Source organism: Elephantulus edwardii, unplaced genomic scaffold, assembly GCF_000299155.1.
Source record: "Elephantulus edwardii isolate Elephantulus edwardi_28Jun2011 unplaced genomic scaffold, EleEdw1.0 scaffold00088, whole genome shotgun sequence".
NCBI classification, from domain to species: domain Eukaryota; kingdom Metazoa; phylum Chordata; class Mammalia; order Macroscelidea; family Macroscelididae; genus Elephantulus; species Elephantulus edwardii.
Genome location: NW_006399838.1, coordinates 12,083,408 through 12,102,427, shown reverse-complemented (window position 1 = coordinate 12,102,427; position 19,020 = coordinate 12,083,408). Strand labels below are relative to the sequence as shown.

The window sequence follows — 19,020 nt, the reverse complement described above, 5'->3', positions numbered from 1 at the left end:
TGTTCTTCAGTACTCTTGAGAGGTCTCTCACAGCTGACTTTCCCAATGCAATTTGTCTTTTGGGTTTCCTGGCTGCTGTTACAAAGACTGTTGACTGTGGAGCCAAGCAAACTATAGCTGTTGACTATCTCAATCTCTTCACCATCCATACTGATGCTGCCAATTGGCCCATCAATTATTGCATTAATATTTTTATACAGAACCAGCAGACGTGGAACTTGCCCCATTATGCCTGGTTTCACTTTGGGATCTTGGGCCTAAGAGGCTGGACAGAAGCTGTCACCTTTCAGAACCTCTCTCCTGCACTTGACTACATTCTAGAAGCCACCTTCTTGCCTTACAGTCATATTAACTGGCATAAACCTGATAAGAACAACCAACACCATCACTTGGGATCCAGCTAAGACCTCACCACTCTCCATGTGGACATCGTCTTGTTTGTCATGTGTGTTCTTTAACGGGAAGGCCCTATTAACCAGTGTCCACAGAAATATAGTCTTGAAACAGAAGAATAGATATAAGGTCCTCTCTGCAAATTGTCAGAGAGAATGGGGAGGAAAGTCAGGGAACCTGGTGGTACCACTGTGTAGATGATGGAAGTCATTAGACTTCAGAAGAGAGGGCTGCAATCAGAAAACAACAAATCTTCTAACCCAGACAACTAAACTGTGGGAACAGAGAGAAAAGAACAGAAACAATTGCCCCTTTCCAGATCCAGGAAAGACAATGGTCAGGGTGAGTAGGCATGCCGCCTCTGTACAAGAGTATTGAACTCCCCAACTAACGCAAGTCTACCTATAAACCCAAGAACCTGAGAGAAATTTGGGCAGGGTGAGCTGCACCTCCCTTTCCTCAAGCAGTGAGTTCCCCAGCCAAGGTACACACACCAAGGACCTGTTACGGCACCAGTCAAAAAAAAAATTATCACAGTAATGACACAAAAGAAACAGCCTGCAGCATAATCTGCACAAAACCAAAACAAGATTTCATCCCATGAAAGTGATCAAAATACAAAATTGATAGATTACTTGAAGCCAGAAAGTCTGATGATACGCTCTGAACACAATTCAAAAGAATGGTTGAATGTTTTCAGTGGGTGAATAGGTGAAATAAAATCTCAAAGAATTGCAGGAGTCTATAAGTAAAAAATCAAGAGGAACTTTAAAAAAAAAACCAAAACAACAACACCACACCAAATAATTCAAGACAATATAGATAGAACAATTGTGGTATTAGAAACCCTAGAAAACAAGAGACTGCAATCCCAATATTAAGAGCAGTACCTCAGAAGCTGTCAACATATTGGAGGGACAGATAAGCAGAATTGAAAAGATGGAACATAAAATCAATAAAATAGAAGAGAGAGTTCTCAGAACTAATTTGCTAGAGCAAAAGGCAGAATCATAAAGAAAGGAAAATTAAGAAAGCCTGAAGAAATGTTCAAAATCCTGAGCTCTAAGAGAGATGGAAATCAAAACAACTGTGAGATATCATCTCACCCCAGTCAGAATAGCAAAATCTAATGGAACAGCAAGCAACAAATGCTGGCGAGGTTGTGGAGAAACTGGAACCCTGATTCACTGTTGGTGGGAGTGTAAAATGGTGCAACCACTGTGGATGCTGGTGTGGCGCTTTCTCAAAGAGTTGCAAATAGAGATACCATTTGTCCCAGCAATTCCACTACTGGGAATATACCCTAGAGAGACCATGTCTGCCATCCAAGCAGATATATGCCCACCCATGTTCATCGCGGCTTTGTTCACAATAGCAAAGAGCTGGAAACAACCTAAGTGCCCATCAACAGATGCATGGATAGAGAAGCTGTGGTATATTCACACAATGGAATAATACGCTGCATTGAAAAACAAGAAACTCATGTAGTAGTATTCAAAATGGGTGACCCTGGAGGACATTATACTGAATAAAATATCTCAGTCACAAAAAGACAAATACTGCATAGTGCCACTTTTGGAGAATGGGACTGACATCAGGGTTGGGGTAAGACTGAGAAAAACTGAATAGATTATGTATACTGCACTGAACCAGATGAGGGAGAGAGCAGTTTAAAAGCGATATATGATAGGGTATTATGATTATCACAGGAATCCAGAATTAAGGTTGCATAGTGGAGTGCATTTGGGACAGGGGGATTGTGTACCAACAAAGAAGTTTATCTTTTGCTTTTCAAAGAGAGGAGAGAACTGGGGGTGGGGGGGGTAGAGAAAAAAAAGTGCAACAATGAATGAATAGAAATCTAAAATTTCTGTAAATGTTCATTAAAATTAAGAAAATAAAATGTTTTAAAAAAGAAAGCCTAAGACTAATGTGGGACACAATCAAGAGAAAAAACGTGTACATAATTGAAATCTGAGAACAAGAAAAGACATTGAGAAAGTTGTCAAAGAGTTACTAGAAGAAAACTTTCCAGAAATAATGAAAATTGAGAGGATATGGATACAAGAAGCTGAGCGAACTCCATATAGAATATACACCAAAAGAAAAACAAAGCATATCATAGTCAAATGTGCAAGATTCAAAGAAAAGGAGAGAATTCAGAAAGCATCTAGGGGACAACAAAGAGTAACTTATAAAGGAGAGCAAATAAGATTAAGCACCAATTTTTCAGTAGAAACCACATGAGCAAGCCGACTCTAGAAGAAGTTTGACATATATCAAATATTCAAAGACCTCAACTTTCAACCAAGAATACTGTACTGAGTAAAACTGTCTATCAAATATGACAGAGAGATCAAGATATTCTCAGAAAAACAGAAATTAAGAGACTTTGTAAAAACAAGAGCAGCATTGCAGGAAATCCTAAAGGACGTCTTATTTACAGTGACACCACAGAAATGAGGATGGATCAAAGCAACCAGCAACAATTCCAAAGAGAACCTGTTAAAATGATACCAGTATAATCTTTCAATAATTACACTGAATGAGAATGGTTTAAAAGCATCCGTAAGGACAAAAAGAGCAGCAGATTAGATAAAGACACAAAAATCATCAATATGCTATCTACAAGAGGCACACATAAAAAGTGAAAATAAAGGTAGACTAAAAATCAAAGAGTGAGGGCAAAAATATACCAAGCAAATGGCAACCAGGAAAAAGCAGGAGTAGCCCTGTTAATCTCTGATAAATAGATTTCAGTGTAAAAACTGTCACAAAAGACAAGAAGGGGACTATATAATGATTTGAGACTAAATAGAACAAGAGCAAATAACCATAATTAACATCTATGCACAAAATGATAGACCTGCAAAACACACAAAGAGAATTTTAACAGAACCCATGAAAGAAATAGATAACACCACTATAGTAGTAGAAGACTTCAATGCAACACTCTTAAGGAAAAGACGGACAACATGATTCTTACTGTTGAGAAAGAAACTCAACAAAGATTCTCGTGAATTAAAACACACAATCAATCAACTTGATCTTATCGATATGTACAGACTAATGTACCTCAATGTAGATGAGTATGCATGATTCTTCAATGTGCACAAGAACATTCTAAATAAAAATATATCATATTTTAGGTCACAAAGCAAGTCAAAACAAATTAAAAAACATTATCTACAAATCATATCTCAAACTACAAAAATAGAAATCCACAAGAAGAATACAAAAGAGAGGAAAAAACGGATAAACCTGGAAGCTGAACAATGCTTTGCTTGAACATAGGTGTGTAACGTTGTTGTTGCGTGCCATTGAGTCACTTGTGACTCACAGCAACTTGGAGTACTCTGAAACCTGCCCCGTCCTGTGCCAGTCTCACTTACTCTGACACACCTACCCCAATGCCCTCTTACTCTATCAATCCATCTCACATGGGCTCTTCTTCTCCCACACTGTCCCTCCACCCTTCTAAGCACAAAGTCCCTCTCCAAGGACCAATTGCTCCTGGCCATGAGTCCAAAATATGTGAGGCAGAAGTTCAAAATTCTAACCTCCATGGAGAAACTTGGTTTCATCTTTTCTTAGAAAGATCTATTGGTTTTCTTGGTGGTCCATGGTTTGTTCAAGACTCTTCTCCAGCATTACAACTTAAAGGCAACAATTCTTCTTCTGTCATCCTTTGTCATTGTCCAGATCGCTGATGCATAGCAAGTAATTGCTAACCACAAGATGAGATAGTTGGTAATAAATCTGAGATGTAAAAGACATATATACAGAAATTTTCAAAACATTATTACAAGAAACAAAAAGAGATCTGTAGAAATGAAGAAACCTACCACAGATAAGAGGATTCAACATCATGAAAACAAAAATTCTACCATAGATAATCCCTATACACACACCAATTCCATCCCTCAAAGATGGAAAAGACAATTTCCAATTTTATCTGAAATGACAATAGATCCTGGGGAATGGGAAGGGATAAGAGGAAGAAAATGTGCAACAATGAATAAATGAAAGGAGAGGGAAAGCAAGACATGAAGAGAAGAAAAGCTGTGGTGCTGGAGAAGAGTACAGAGGGTACCATGGACTGCTAGGAAAACAAACAGATTCATCCTGGAGAGGGTTAAACCAGGTGGCTCCTTGGAGGCCAGGATTCTAAGGCTCCATCTGAGATACTTTGGACATGTTGTAAGGAAGGACACGTCCTTGGAGAGGGACATCATGCTTGGGAGGGTGGAGGACCAGCACAGGAGGGGAAGGCCCTCTATGAGGTGGATTGATTCAGTAACTGGGGTAATCGGCATGGGAGTGTCAGAGACAGTGCGATTGGCATAGGATAGAGCAGAGTTGTACGTAGGGTCGCTATGAGTCGCAAGCGACTTGACGGCACATAACAACAACAACAACAACAAATCGTTGAACGTAAAAAAAAATCTAGAAATTATAAATTCTAAAGAAATAACATAAAAGACTGAAAAGGAATTGTATAAAATGAAAACTCCTCTCCTGTTCTTATTCTAACAGGCTGAGGAGTTGTTTGGACTTTATGTGCAACAAAGGATGTCCAGCAGAACGGAACACGATCTTCTGCAGCGTTCTCACGCTTCTCACCATGTTGATGCTCCTCTATCCACTGCGTGGTCCATCTCGCCAATGGGCTTTTTTGTTATATTTTTTTCTTTATCAAGTATAGTCACTTTCTCTATGATTTACTCCTTCCTCATCAAGTATTTCTAGGAAACTCGACGATAGTTGTGGTGCTGGAGAAGAGAATTGAGCATACCATGGACTGCCAAGAGGATAAACAACTCTGTCCTGAAGAAGGTTAAAACCAACTTGCTCATTGGATGCAAGCTTTGCTTGTGGGTTGCTTTTTCCCCCCCCTTAATTTTATTTTATTAATTTTAATGAACATTTACAGTGATTTTGGATTTCCATTCATTCATTGTTACACTTTTGTCTCTACCCCTGCACCCCTCCCGAGTTTGCTCCTCTCTTTGAAAAGCAAAAGATAAACTTCTTCGTTGGTATACAATCCTTCCACCCCCACCCCGAATGCACACCACTATGCAACCTTAATTCTGGATTCCTGTGATAATCATAATACCCTATCATATATCGCTTTTAAACTGTTCTCTCCTTCATCTGTTTCAATGCAATATACATAATCTATCCAGTATTTCTCAGTCTTACCCCAACACTGATGTCAGTCCCATTCTACAACAGTGGCATTATGCAGTATTTGTCTTTTTGTGACTGAGATATTTCACTCAGCATAATGTCCTCCAAGGTTTTTAAAGCTCCAATCTCATTTACTTTGGGTATGTTGCCTCGAGAGGCTAGTCCTTGGGGAAGGAGATTATACTTGGAAGGGTGGAGGGACAGCACAGGAAAGAAAGACTCCAAATGAGGATTTGCACACTAGCTAGGCTTATGGGGGTGGATGTGTCAGAGTTTGTCTCAGGACAGAGTAGAGTTCAAAGCTATCGTGCACAGGGTTACTATGACTCACAGGAGACTCGATGTCATATAATAACAAACAACAAGCAAACTGAAGAATATTCAGTATTCTCTGCCAACACTCTAATTCAAAATATTTAATTATTCACTTTTCTTTCTCGCTCATTGTTCCCTACTCAAACACCCACTCATATCCACTGCTATCAAGTAGATCCCGACTCACGGTTGTCCTGTGAGGACAGAGTATAACTGCGTTTGGTTCCCAAGGCTATAATCAGTATAGAAACAGCAGCTTCATTTTCCTCCCACAGGGGAGCCTGTGAGTTTAAAGAGCTGACTCATTGTTCAGGAGTCTCATATTTCACCAATAGCACCACCAGATCGCCTTGTTCCTCACTTGAATATTAATTTTTGCTATTTGTGGAACTACTTATTTTTAAAACACTGTGCAACTTTTATACTCTAATAATCAAGGTATCCTCTAAGTATATACAAACTTAGTAATGAACTAGGACACTATTATCCAGAATGTTTCTGAAAATAACAATTTCTAAAGATAGCCTTCTTAAGTGATATATGATAGCATATTATGATTATCACAGGAATCCAGAATTAAGGTTGCGTAGCAGAGTGCCTTGGGGTGGGTTGGGGGGGTGGTCGGGGTCGGGGGGATTGCATATCAAAGAAGAAGTTTATATTTTGCTTTTCAAAGAGAGGAGTGAACTGGGGGGAGGGGGGTAAAGAAAAAAAGTGCAAAAATGAATGAATGAAAATACAAAATCTCTGTAAATGTTAATTAAAAATAATAAAATTTTTAAAAATGAATCCAAGATATATAGATCACATGTAAGTGTATGAACTAACTTGAACATTGTCTGTCAGTTGATGTTATATGTTGTCTAGTAATCCCAAAGGCATAGGGTTCAAATCTATCCACTACTCCATGAGGCCACAAAATCTCCCTCGTGATAGGAGTCTAAAAACAATAAATTCTGCATTATTCTCATTGTATCGCAGTCTGGAAAACGTAAAATGAGATCGCAAACATACACGTCACTGTTTAGTAAGACTTGCAAAGAGAAGAACAGAGGAAAGATTACATAAGTGAGCACAGGCAATGTTAGACCAATGAAGAAACACAGTTGTTGTTAGATGTCATTTTGTCAATTCCAACTCAGAAATCCTATGAATAAGAAATACAAACCATACCTGATGGTGTTATAGCTTCACACTCTGCATCACGCTCAAACCTAAGGTAAAGTCAATCATTGTCCTTGAGATTCTACCTCTCATTGAGTGAACCTTTCTCTATACTCTTCACCAACACCATGATTCAATGGCATCTATTCTTTTGTTATCCTTATTCACTACCCATTTTTCAGATAAATAGGAAACAACTGAAAAAATAAATCATGGTTTTATTCAGGCATATTTTTGTCTCTAAATTGATACCACTGCTCTGTACCGCCTAGGAGAGCTCTTTGACAGCTGATTTCCCCAATGCAGCCTATCTTTTCATGTCTTGAATGTGTCTGTCCTGAGTGTTGCTTGTGGGTCCCAGTAAAATAAAAACACTGATAAATTCAGTTGTTTCTCCATCTATTATGATGTTGCCTCTTGGTCTAGAGGTGAGGATTTTTGTTTTGAAAATCCTAGAACAGATAATTTTGCTAATGTCAAACCTACACATAGACCAAGAGGTGGTTGTTTGAACAAAACAAAGTAGCACTACATGGTGATGATTTAAAATTAAAAAACACGTACACATAAGTGCTGTATTCTTTTTCCACACCTACTCAATCTGTTCTCACCACTGGACCAATCGGTAGCATCAGGATGGATGGCGAAGAGATTGAGAGTGTTCACAGCTTCAGTTTGCTTGGCTCCACGGTCAACACTCTTGGCACCAGCAGCCAGCAAAAAAAACCAAAAAAAGTATAGCGATGGGAAAGTTTGCTGTTAGGGCCCTCTCTAAAGTACTAAAGAGCAACAGTGTCTCTCTGGAGACTAAGGTGCGCCTGATATAGGCCATGATTTTTGCAATCACTTGTTATGCATCAGAGACAATAACTAGGGAGGATAGAAGGAGAATTGATGCCTTTGAGCTGTGGTGCTGGAGAAGAGTATTGAATGTACCATGGACTGCCAAGAAAGCAAACAGATTCATCCTGGAGAGGGTTAAACCAGGCTACTCCTTGGAGGCAAGGATTCTGGGGCTTCGTCTGACATACTTTGGACATGTTGTGAGGAGAGACAGGTCTTTGGAGAGGGACATCATGCTGGGTAGAGCAGAGGGACAGTGCAGGAGGGGAAGACCCTCTATGAGGTGGATTGATTCAGTGACTGGGGTAATCGGGATGGGTGTGTCAGAGGCAATGCGATTGCCACAAATAGAGCAGGGTTTAGGGCTGTTGTACATAGGGTCACTATGAGTCACAAATGACTCGGCGGCACATAACAACAACAACAACAACTCAATCTCTATGAAGAGCACATCATTCGAGAAGCTAGGCTATGTGAAGAAGAATGCTGCATCAGGACAAAAGGCAAATTTATCAATAGCCTGCATTGGGTAGATGGCACAACCTTGCTTACAGAAAGTGAACTCTTGAAGCACTTCCTGAAGATCAAAGACTGCAACCTTCAATATGGACTACATCTTTCTCTAAGACTACCAAGTCTAGACAAGTCCTTTAGTCTTTTGTGTTCATGTTAATTTCCTTTTTTCTTCCTGAAAAACAAGTATCCATGTTTCTGTAATTCCAGCAATGTTGTGCCTTCTTTGGTAGAGAATGCTCAGACGACTTAACATGGCATATGAGTTTCTGTCATGACTCAAAATGCAGTCAAGTCCTGCCCGGAAGGCACAGCTTTCTGTTCTTGTTATGTGCCGGTGAGTCACCTGTGACTCTGTACATCATATGGTCATTGGCATTTAGAATTCAAAAGCACTTTGTAATACCAAAAGTCAAAGGAATGGGACAGAAAACAAACGGTGCAATAGTTTCCCTTGAAGGTACAGTTTACAAATCCTGTACTAGAATTGAAGAACTAAATAATATGACAATATGGCTCCTGGTGAGAACTGTTTTTCTCACTACTGAAGGACAGTTCCAAGAGTTGGCAAAATGATATGAACTCAGATGTAATTTAGCAGAGATACATATTGATATACAAAGAAATATTTAAGATGGATATAGATGATAGAGATAAAGATAGATATATAGAGATGATAGAGACAGAGAATGAGATGATAAAGATAGAAAGAGAGAAAGATGATAGAGATTAGAGATGATAAAGATGACAAATTAGAGATAGAGACAGAGACAGAGATAGAGATAGAGATAGATAGAGATAGACTCATCCTAGAAACAAGACCAAAGTATATGAGACAAAGCACATACAGATAGCCAAACAAAGGAGACTGGGTGGCAGAGTGTTGTGGACCAAGATACTAAGCGAAACATTTCAAACCCACCAACCACTTCACAGAAGCGACTAGATGGCTATATTTGAACTTGTAATTTCATATTCTGTCATATGAGAGGGCATAAAAGCAACCATTTCTCAGTGTAAATAAACTGAACAATAACTCAGATATTTATTTCAACATTATTCTCTAATATAAGGAATCAGGACTCTGTAAGAAATGGCTAAAGCAAGAACTGAATCAGGAAATATTAGATATGAACTTATAGTGTAATTTAATGATAGAAAATAAGAAAGTGTTCAAGGAAACACACACACACACAGACTCATTCTAAACACTGAGTTTACATGTTACTTAAAAAACTGGATTCAAGTTCTTAAATCCTCCCATTAAAAACAAAATAAAACAAATTTTAAAAAAGAGACAGGAATATTTATTAGGAGGCCAGCCAATAGGGGAAAAGCACAACAGTGGTGGTGACTCAGGGTTTCCAAAACGTCCTCTCACAAGTGTCCAATAAAGATATACAAGATCGAAAATGGTTTATACTCCAAAATTGTGCTAAATATCTTTTCTTTCTTTTTCCTTTCTCTTGTGTGTGTGTGTGTGTGTGTGTGTGTGTGTGTGTGTGTGTGTGTGGTTCCTGTGTACCATCTAATCAGATCCAACTGGCACAGAGGGAAGCTTACCCCTCCTTCCCAAGCAGAGCACCTGGTGGATTTGAACTATGCACCTTCATGATTGCAGTGCAGCTTCTTGCCATTAGGCCACCAGAGCTCCATACTAAATGTCTTTTCTAATGTGTTTTATCACATCATAAGTTTTGAAATTTTAGGATTTTAGAAATTCTTGTCAGTTCAGATATCCAGTTGTCTTAAAGCAAGTCACTAAACGCTCTCCTGTAATAACTTAAGCTTGTTTGACAAGTCCCAAACATTACTATCCTAGTTAAGAAGATGCTGAATCTGAACAAATGCACAGCAGACACTCCTTTGGTTTCCAAGGTTGTAAATTGTATAGGAAAAGATTTTTTTTTATCATTCTCTCTATATATTTACAGTAAATCATGAACCTAAAGTTGTCATTGTTATTAGGTATCATCAAGTCGATTATGACTCATAGTAACCTTGTTGTTGTTAAGTGCCATCGAGTCGCAGGCGACTCATAGCGACCCTATGAAGGAGAGTCCTCGATGCTTGGGTAACTTTCATCCTCTCTCCAGGTTCATAGGGTTTCCGGAGGCAAGCTATTATGGAAGTGGACGCCACTCCTCCTTCCAAGCTTGTTTTAATTGGGTAGCTCCACCCCACTCTCTGTTTGCATTGGGTAGCCAACCATTAACGCATTTGACACATGAACCATAAATCTGAAACCCGAGCTATCCTGTGCCCCCTCCTCATCTCTGATGATGCATTGTTGCCCACTGCAACAGCCAATATGCCAATCTATCTCATCAATGGTTTTCCTCTTTGGCTGACTGTCTACACTTCCAAGAATGTTGTCTCTTTGCAGCGAATAGCCTCTCCCAACAACTTGACCAAAGTATGTGAGACAAAGCTTTGTCATATTTACTTCCAAGGAGCATTCTGTTTGCACTTGATCCAGAACATATTTAATTGTTCTCTTGATAGTCCATGGGATAATCAGTGCTCTTCTCCAATATTACAGGTCAAAGGCACCAGTTCCTCTGTCAGCCTTATTCATTGGCCAGCTCTCAGAGGCATAACCGGTGATTGTAAAGATCATGGCCTGAATCAGGCAAACCGTAGTCTTGAACCTGACATCGTTGCTCCTCAGTAACTTGGAGAGGACCATGACAGTAGACAAGCCCAATACAATATGTCTCCTGATCTGATTTCTGATACCAAAACACTTTATTGTGGGTAAAAGTAAGATGAAATCATTGACCACTTCAATATTTTATCAGATTATCAGGATGTTGCCTGTTGATCCAGTGATGAGAGTTGTTTTTGTCTTCTTGGTATTGAGATGCACTCCATATTAAAGTAGATGAAAGTCTTTGATCTTTTGCAGTAAACATTTCAAGTCTTCCTTACTTTCAACAAGCAAGCTTGTGTCATCTGTGTAGCAGAGATTGTTAATGATTCTTCCCCCGATCCTGATCGTACATTGTCTTCATAGAGTTCAGTTTCTGAAATGATTTGCTCAGTGTACAGACTACATAGATAGGAAATAAGAACACAACCCTGTCACACGCATTTCCTGTTTTTTTACCCTGCAATGTTCTCTCGCTCTGTTCTGACAACAGGTTCTTGGTCTAGGTATAGCTTTCATAATTAAGTGTTCTGGGATTCCCATTCTTCTCAGTGTTAGCCATAATTTGTTATGATCCACACTGTCAAGTACATTTATAGTCTTCTGGTATTCTCTTCTTTCAGGTGGGATTCATATGATATCAGCAATGACATCCCTAGTGCCACAAGCTCTTCAAAATACAACAGGGACTCTTGGTAGTTATCTCTCAGTGTACTGTTCTAGACACTTTTTAATGATTTTTCAGCACTGTTTTTCTTACATTTGAGGTGTTGTTGTTGTTGTTGATTGCCTCCAAGTCAAGCACAACCCATAGCGACCCTATAAACAAAAGACCTGAAGCCCTTCTACAACAATCAACATTTATCAAAGTTCATAGTTTCTGGAGGCAAGTTGTTTAAGAAGTGGATGCCACTCCTGCTTGGAACAACAACAACAACAACAACAAAAAGACTTTAGTACTGCCAACTACTTTCTTTCAAAAACAATGAGGCTCACTGGGATAAAGGAAGTAACTAAATGACCTTAGGGTCAAAGCTGAAAGAATTTAAACAACACAGTAAACACAAATATTTCAAATTATAACCCAAAGTACAAAATGAATATTAGTTGTGCGTTTTTATATAGATAAGTTATTTTAAATAAATAAAGGCACAATTCATAAGTCTTTGACAGAAAAATGTCAAATAATTTCTGTAGATGTTGCATCTGTAAGGAGATAGAGCACAATTCTCCTCTTATTAAATTGGACCGTACACAGTGAGTTTCTTTCAAAGTTTACAGTACAGAAGGGAAGGAAAAAGGAACTTTATTACTGCAGAAATCTTATTAACAACACCATCAAGCCAGAACATCAAAGTTATCACAAAGAGCGATAAATAGTATTAATAATCTGTGTTCTTAACATGTTTTGAAGATAATAGCTCATGACCTCTATAGCCTTTCTCATCAAAAACACTCAAAACTACTCAGATCAGAAATAAAACATCACAGAATTTCCAGTTGAGGAATGTTTTACAAAATATTTTGCCAGTATTTCACTAGACTTCCAAGGTCATTAAAATATGAAAAGTATGAGAACCAGGGCAAACATGAAAAGGCTTGAATCTAAATGTAATGTGATATCCTGGAGGAGATCCTAGAATAGAAAAGGGCATTAGGGGAAAACCAAGGAACTCTAAATAAAGTCCAGCCTTAGTTAGAAATAATGTGTCAGTACTTGCTCATTAATTGTTACAAATATACCAATGTAAGATATTATTTTTTTTCTCCTTAAGCTTTATTTTTTTAATAATTTTAATGAGCACTTACAGAGATTTTGGATTTCCATTCATTCATTGCTGCACTTCTCTCCCCGCCCAGCCCTCTCCCCCCGGCCCCCAGTTCTCTCCTCTCTTTCAAAAGTAAAAGAAATACTCCCTCCCTGGTACACAATTCCCCCGCACCCCTCCCACCGCCCCAAGTACATTCCACTATGCAACCTTAATTGTGGACTCTTGTGATAACCATAACACCCTATCATACATCACTTTTAAATTATTCACTCCCTCATCTGTTTCAGTGCAGTATACACAATTTATACAGTTTTTCTCAGTCTTACCCCAACCCTGATATCAGTCCCATTTTACAACAGTGGCACCATGCAATATTTGTGCTTTTGCGACTGAGATATTTCACTCAGCATAATGTCCTCCAGGGTCACCCATTTTGAATAATATTGCATGAGTTCAATGTAAGATATTATTAATAAAAAATATGGTACAGGATATGAGAGCACCCTGTGCTGCCATTGCAATAATTCTGAACAAATACAAAAATAAAATTTTATAAGAATAAGTTGTAAATAATAATGTAATGAAACAAAGTTCAAAGTATTGAAATCTAAAAAATCCCTTCCTTAAAAGTGAAAATATTAATTTCTGTACATTGACAAATGTCTACAGAGAGCCATTAATTTATTAAACAAGGAAAATATATCTCAATATAATAAACTTTTAAAGATCAGATTAGCATTTCCCAGTATATATCTTATGAGATATCTAAGAAATCCCATATTAAGGTGTGGAACTGGGGTGTGAATAGATGAGGTTTAAATTAATAAGCAACCTTCCTTCCCCATCGAAGCAACACACAGCTAAATTGCTGATTTTACTTGTTAATCATAACTTCCTGATAAAAGATTGCTTATATTAATGCTATTAAAGTCCAAGACTTGTCTATTAAACTTTATCTTAGTTGTGGTGATTTCAAAGATGTCAAATTGAACAATTACAAGGTTGTGTGTCTTTAGATTCAGGAAAGGAAGTGTGAAAGGCAGGTAGTCAGACTGGAGCAAAAAGATGGAGAGTTAAAGGGTATACATGTGTTTTTATTTATGTCATGGTGTCCTGCAGTGGGGAATCAACACTACTGAACTAAAGAGGGTTTTCAGAGGTTTTAAATTGTTTGAGAGGAGATTGCCCATCTTTTCCCATGGAAAATCTGATGGATATGAACCACATGCCTTAGGAACACACTACTTCTTACCACTATTGTTGTTAGGTTCCATCGAGAGGAGTATGACTCATAGAAACCCTAAGAACAAAAGATCTGAACCCTGTTCTGTCCTGTGCCATCCTCAGACTTCCTGACACACAAGAGCCCATTGCAGCAGTCACCGTGTCAGTCCACTAGGCTGAGGGTCTTACTCTCCTTTTTTGTCCCTCCATCCTTTCCAACATGGTATCCAAGAACTAGTCCTTCCTGGTCACATTCCCAAAGCACGTGAGACAGAGTTTCAAAATCCTAGCCTCCAAGGAGAAACTTGGTTTCACAATCTCCATGACAGACTTGTTTATTCTCTTAGTAGTCCATGGTATGTTCAATTCTCCTCCAAAACCATAACTCTAATGATTCTCTCGGAAGTATACTGGTGATTGTTGTTAAGTGTTGTCAAGTCATAGACGACTCAAAGCAACCCTATGATTGAAAGACCTGAACACTTGTATAACTTTTATAGTTTCTCCAAGTTCATAGAGTTTCCTGTAGGCAAGCTATTTTGGAAGTGGAAGCCACTCCTGTTTCCAAGCTTTATTTAATTGAGAAGCTCCACCAAACACTGTCCACCATGGGTAACCATTATGGCATTTGAGACGTCAGTGTCACAGTGTATAGCATCACAGTGACCACAAGTGTCCCCAACTGACATATTTGCTAAAGAAGCCAAACAATTTGTGTGGTGATGCTTGGTTTTTTTTTCCCTCGTCATCTTGTATTGAATAATTTTTATTACATCTGGTATTAGGAGACTCCTCAGTAAAATTTCAGTTAACACTTGCTCTCAAAACCAAGTAATTTTTAGACTATATATATATATTTGCTTACAAAGTTTGTATACACTGTTTTTCACAGTATTCTTAATTTAGATTTTGTTTCATACAATCATTCCCATGCATTATGTTTTATAAAGTTAATCACCATTGGACCATGCCTATCATTACCCTGTCTTTTCAGATCCCCATAAGATTCTTCCCATTTCCTTTAGCCTCTCCCTCTACCAACCAAATTGTGCAACCTTCTGATTTTCCCCCCTACCCATCTCACTTCTTTACCCCCATGCATTCCCCACTTTGATCCCCATAGATGTTTTACTAATTATAATAGTGGTCTAATACAGTATTTGTCCATAAGAGACTGAGTTGACTCACTCAGCATAATGCTCTCCAATCTCTCCCAAGTTACGTGGTATTTGTAGAAATCGCTGCTCTAGAGTGCTAATTAATATATGTTCTTATCAAAAACTTTTTCAACAGTGTGAAAAGAAAACCTACTGACTGGAAACAAACATTTGGCAACACCATCCGAAACAAAGATCTCATAACTAAAGTTTACAGAATACTCCTGAGCGTCCAAAAGAAAAAGATGGATAAACCAATTGCATAATGGGCAAAAGATATGGAAAGACTTTCCACAGAGGAAGGTATTCTGATGGCCAATGGACACCCGAAAAATTGGCAAAAATCACTAGCAATAAGAGAGATGCAAATCGAAACCACAATGAGATACCATCTCACCGAAGTAGTAGCAGCAAAGTTTAGTAGGGCAGCAAGCCATAAATGTTGGAGAGGATTTGGAGAGGTGGAAATCCTCACACACTTTTGGTACAATTGTAAAATGGTACAATCACTCTGGAAGACAGTTTGGTGTTTCCTCAAAAAATTGAACATAGTAACTTCATATGATGCAGATATCCCACTATTAGGAAATATTACTAGTACCTGAGGAACTTGGGGTACCTTGAGTATCCCACGGAAATTAAAACTGAGACACAAAAGGATATTTGTACACCAGTGTTCATAGCAGCATTATTCACCATCACAAGAACATGGAAAAAGCTCAAATGTCCAACCACAAGTGAATGATTGAGAAATTATTGTACATCCACCCAAGTAATATTTTTAAGATCACTTTATTAATGAATCTATTGAAGCTATCATCTGCTGTTAGAATCTAAAATGTTATAAGAGCCATATACACATAGCTAGAATGCCTTTCTTCAACATGATACAGGATCTCAAGGGCTAGCAAAACAGATTTTTCCCTCTATCAATACATGCCTACAAGCACATTCTAATTTTCTGTTCTGACGTAGTAATATAGATAAGAGGAGCATCACTTGATCAGATGTCTGCTGTTCACAGATCATTGTGTATAGACTATTAAAGTTAAACTGGAACAAATGTGGAATTGACCAGTGGAAAGGACTGCTGTTTTGTGTATTCTTATAGGACATAATAGTCTGTCTGTAGGGATTTGCTGCATCCTATACACCTGTCAGGTTGGCAAACACCAGAAGCAGCAGGAGATTCTGGTTGGGCAGAGGAGGAAAAAGCTCTGGAATTTGTTGTTTGATGCCCAGGCTGTCTAATGTGAAGACAGTCCACAGTCCAGGTACGACTCCAGATGTGAGTCAGTAATGTAGTCCTCCTGCAGATTGCAGAGAGAGAGTGGGATCTCATGGAGGGGTGGGTTTTCTTGTCCGATTACGTTATAAAGTTTTCACGAGCTTGCTGGTATATGGAAGATACTGTCCCTGCAGCAAATACATGTGACTAAACTTTGTGGAAGCATTGGCAGGAAAGAAAAACCACCATGTTGATATAGCTTCTCATGATATTTCATGGGTTGCATGTGAGAGTGGAGTATCAGTGACTGGTACTCAGGCAAAGCTCACAGCAACAGCATAGCAAATTCAAGAGAGACCTAGCCCTTACATAGAAAATTATCTACTGTGTCAGCAGAGTTCCTTAGGCGGAAGAGCAGAGACACTAAGTCACAGGAAGGAAGTGCAGGTGCACAGAAGAAGGCAGACTTCAGATCTATTGTTAATAGGGTCATTATGAATCTTAGTCAACTCAAAGACACCAACAACATTTCCAAGTGGTCCTATTTATAGGCTTACTTCCCCATTTCTTTTTGGAAAATACAACTCTGCTATAATCAACACTCTTGTTATCAATATCAATATCAGTAAATCAAAAGGCAAATTACATTGGGAAAGTCGGCTGTCAGAGTACTGTCTCCAAAGTGCTGGAGAGCAACGACGTCAGTGTGGAGTCTAACGTGCACTTGATCCATGTCATGGTCTTAGCAATTACTTGCTATGCATCAGAGAGCTGGACAGACACTGACTAAGCATGATAGGATAATTCATGTCACTGAGCTGTCGTGCTGGAGGAGAGTATTGAATGTATCATGGACTGCGAAGAGTACAAACAGATTCATCCTAGAGAGGTTGAGACCAGGTTGCTCCTTAGAGACAAGGATTCTGAGTCTTCATCTGACATACTTTGGGCATGATGCAAGGCGGGATCAGCCCTTGGAGAGGGACATGATGCTTGGGAGGGTGGAGGGGGGGACAGCGCAAGAGAGGAAGACCCTCATTGAGATGGATTAATTCAGTGACTGGGGTAGTGGAGTGTAGGTGTGTCAGAAATAATAAGATTGGCACAAGATAGAGCTGGGTTTAGGACTGTTGTACATAGGTCTATAAGAATTGCAGGCAACTCGACAGAACATAACAACTATAATAATAAGTCAGAGAGAGAGGTGTGTGTGTGTGTTTGGAATAGGTATAACACTAACAAATTTGAAATATGTATGCGTGTGCATGTGCACACGTGTGTGTCTATACCTATACTTAAACTGAAATAGATAAACAAATAAGATTCTGAGTCCCAAAGACATTTACTTATAATAAAAATTGATTTGCAGTTAAATTTACTATTCTTCACACTGAGCATTTTTAAATACTAGGCATTTATAGCTTTGCTCTTTTATTGATACTGCCATTTTGCCTCATCTTTGCCGTTAATGTGTCTGTGTTTAGCAGCGTTAACTTACTCTTCTAATGTTTAAGTGAGCTTTTTAAGTAGTCATGTTTCTAAGTTTAATAGTTAATTTAAGATACCACTTGTGTCTCTAAGGTTGTTTTCACATTTTCCACAAAATACAACAATTTTAATACTGCCAAGACTTTTCAACTTGCTTCTGAGTTCTTGAATAGGCTCTAAATTTTTAAAGATTCTAAACATCAAGGGTTGTGTTTGTTAGTTAACTACAAATGACCCCTGATTATTCTTTGATCTTATTATTTATGTTTACAGATGTTCACACATAGAATTACATTTTGTTGCTGTTGTTGTTATTAAGTACTGTCGAGTAACACAGAAAATCTACAAACAACAGATCTGAAGCTGTCTTTTTCTATGCCATCCTCATCATTTCTTTCTTTATCTTCCTTTTTTTTGTGAGAAAAATTTCTATGTAGAATTAGCCAGCTGGACTCAGTTTCAATGATCTCAATTTTGTTGGCAACCTCCAAAGCATCACAGTCAGGAGCAAGTCAAACATAGGCCTTCTTCTCTCCATCAGGCCTGATCAAGGTGTTGACCTTGGCCACATCAATGTCATAGAGCTTCTTTACAGCTTGTTTAATTTGGTGCTTGTTGGCCTAGACATCCACAATGAACACAAGGGTGTTGTTGTCTTTTTCATGGCTGACTCAGTGGTCAAGGGAAACTTGATAATGGCCTAGTGGTCAAGCTTGTTTCTCCTGGGGGTGCTCTTCCAGGGGTATTTGGGCTGCCTTCGGAGTCTCAGCGTTTTAGGCCACCAGAAGGTGGATGATCTGAGGATATTCTTTTTTTTTTGGCTGTGGATGCCCTTCCGTACGCCTTCTTGGCCTTTAATGTCTCTGCTTTGGCTTCAGTTTTAGGAGGGTCAGGGGTTTCCTTCTTTTCTTTAAGCACCATCTTCATAGAAAGCCTATCCTCATCATTTCTGACACATTTGAGCCTACTGTGTCAATATATCTGATTGAAAGTCAGTTACTATGTTTCTTATTTTTTTATCCTTTAAAAAAAAATATTATTATCCTTTCAACTATCTTGTGATGAAGTTATGTCTCACAC

The 19,020-nt window shown here is 38.6% G+C and overlaps 1 pseudogene; it reads right to left on the bottom strand.

Annotated features, from left to right (window-relative positions):
* The window catches only part of LOC102844217, a 137,975-nt pseudogene that overhangs the window by 9,399 nt on the left and 109,556 nt on the right, over window positions 1-19,020 (bottom strand).